Below are 2,533 nucleotides of genomic sequence, written 5' to 3'. Positions count from 1 at the left end.
TTACCTTTAATTCCAAGGTAAAAGGGCTAGGCAATGGAGGTTAAGTGACTTGCCCAGGGTCACATTATCTAGGAAGTATCTGAGTCTAGATTTGAACCCAGAACCTTCTGTCACTAGACCTGGCTCTCTATCCACTGAGTCACCTAGCTACCCCCTCCCAAGATGTGTTCCCATATTTCCCCTTAATTTAGTGTTCCCCCTCTCTTGATGATTTCCAGTTTATCCTGTCTATAAGCATGTTGGTACATAATTATTTGCATGCTGGCTCTATTGGAATGTGAGCTCCTTGAGAGCAGGGACTTTTCCCTTTGTGTCCTCAGTGCTTAGCACAGTGCGTGGCACATAGGAGGTGCTTAACAAATGTCCAACGGCATCTTGCCAGGCCTTCCAGACTCGAGTCTTTCCACCTTCCAAGTGATTCTCCTGTATCGTCCATTATAGAATAGAACGTATCCTTCTTAAAGTCTGGGCCAGAACTGAACCCAATATGCTCCATGTGAGGTTGGATGAGGGCAGAGGAGAGCGGAACAATCGCCTCCCTCTTCCTGGAAGCTTTGCCTCCTTTAATGCAGCCTAAGATAGCATTCACTTTCCTGGCTGCTTCAGCAGAGCTGACTCATATGGAGCTAGACGTCCAATACCACTCCCTCCCCTCCCCAATGTTTTTCAAGCTTTAGTCTCGCCATTCCCCCACCATCTTGTCATTGGGAGGTTGGTTTGGGGTTTCCAAGAGCGAGATTGACATTTACCCCTTTGGAATCTCATCCTTCCAGTGCCCCATGTTACCTGTATCTCCCTGCTCTCTCATCTGCAGATTAGAGCGTGCTAGCTGGGCCTTTATCCAAGTCAAGTCAACAAGCATTTATTAAGCGCCTGTTATGTGTCAGGCACTGTGCTAAGCTCAGGAGACTCAAAAAAAGGGCAAAAACAATCCCTGTTCTTGAGGAATTCAAAGTGAGAAGGAAGAAAAGGAAGGAAGGAAGGAAGGAAGGAAAGGAGGAAACAAGGAAGGAAAGAAAGAAGGAAGGAAGGAAGGAAGGAAGGTAGGAAGGAAGGAAGGAAAGAAGGAAGGAAAGAAGGAAGAAAAGGAAAGAAGGAAGGAAGAGGGGGAGGAAAGGAGGAAGGAAGCAAGGAAGGAAAGAAGGAAAGAAAGGAGGAAGGAAGGAAGGGAGGGTGGAAGGGAGGAAGGGAGGGAGGAAGGAAAGAATCGAGAAAGGAAAGAAGGATGAAAGGTAGGAAGGGAAGAAGAGTTAGAAGGAAGAAGACTAGTATTTATTAAGCACCTACTATGTGCCAGGCACTATGCTAGGCACTTTATAAATTATATTTCATTTGATAATGGAGGATATGACATGCAAACAAGATGTAGACAGGATAAATTTGCATTAGTCTCAGAGGGAAGGCACTAAAATTAAGGACTAGGAACGGCTTATTGCAAAAGATGGGAGTTGAGCTGAGACTTGAAGGAAGCCAGGGAAGCCAGGAGGTAGTGATGAGGAGGGAGAGAATTCCAGAAAATTAAATGGTTCGTGGTTAAACACAGATCCCTGTGCTATTCCACTACAAACTTCCACCTCACTGACACTGATTAATGAAACTGAAACAATCTGACCATCCGACCAGACCCGTATCCTTCTATTATTATTTGGTCATATCTCTCCATATTCTCTAGAAGAATTATATTTTTGTTGCTGAATTGTTTCATTTACACCTGACTATTCAAGACCCCATTTGAGGTTTTCTTGGCAAAGATACTAGAATAGTCTGCCATTTCCTTCTCTAGCCCATTTTACAGATGAGGAAACTGAGGCAATGAAGGCGAAACGACTTGCTTGAGGTCACACAGCTAATAAATATATGAGGCCAAATTTAAACTCAGATCTTTTCTGCCCAGGAAGCTAGGTGGCAAAGTGGTTAGAGTGCCAAGCCCAGAGTCAGGAAAACTCATCTTCATGAGCTCAAATTTAGCCTCAGACACATCTTAACTATGTGACTTTGAGTAAGCTGCTTCACCCTATTTGCCTCAGTTTCCTCATCTATAAAATGAGCTGGAGAAGGAAATGGCACACCATCCCAGTACCTTTACCAAGAAAATCTCAAATGGAATCATGAAAGTCAGACATAACTGAACAACAACAGCTTTTGGACTCCAGGCATGGCGCTCTGTCCACTCTGCCCCCTAAAACCAGGACATTTGCTCTTCTCTCATTTCATGCTACTTCCCCTATTTCCCACAATTCTTCAGTATCATATAACAGGGGTAACTAGATAGCACAGTGGATTGAGCACCAGACATGGAGTTCAAATGACCAGACCTCAGATACTTCCTAGCTGTGTGATCCTAGGCAAGTCACTTCCCCCCAACCTTCTAGCCCTTGGCTTCTCTTCTGTCTTAGAATTGATACTAGAAGGCAAGGGTTTCAAAATAAATAACAAATACAAATAAATAAGTCTTTATCACTTTCAGAGTCTCAGTAATCATATCTTTCGATTCGTTTGGCGCCCAAAGCCCTACAGTGGTGTGTGAACTAAT

Source organism: Gracilinanus agilis, chromosome 3 (assembly GCF_016433145.1).
Source record: "Gracilinanus agilis isolate LMUSP501 chromosome 3, AgileGrace, whole genome shotgun sequence".
In the NCBI taxonomy this organism is placed as follows: Eukaryota; Metazoa; Chordata; class Mammalia; order Didelphimorphia; family Didelphidae; genus Gracilinanus; species Gracilinanus agilis.
This window is presented reverse-complemented; position numbering follows the sequence as displayed.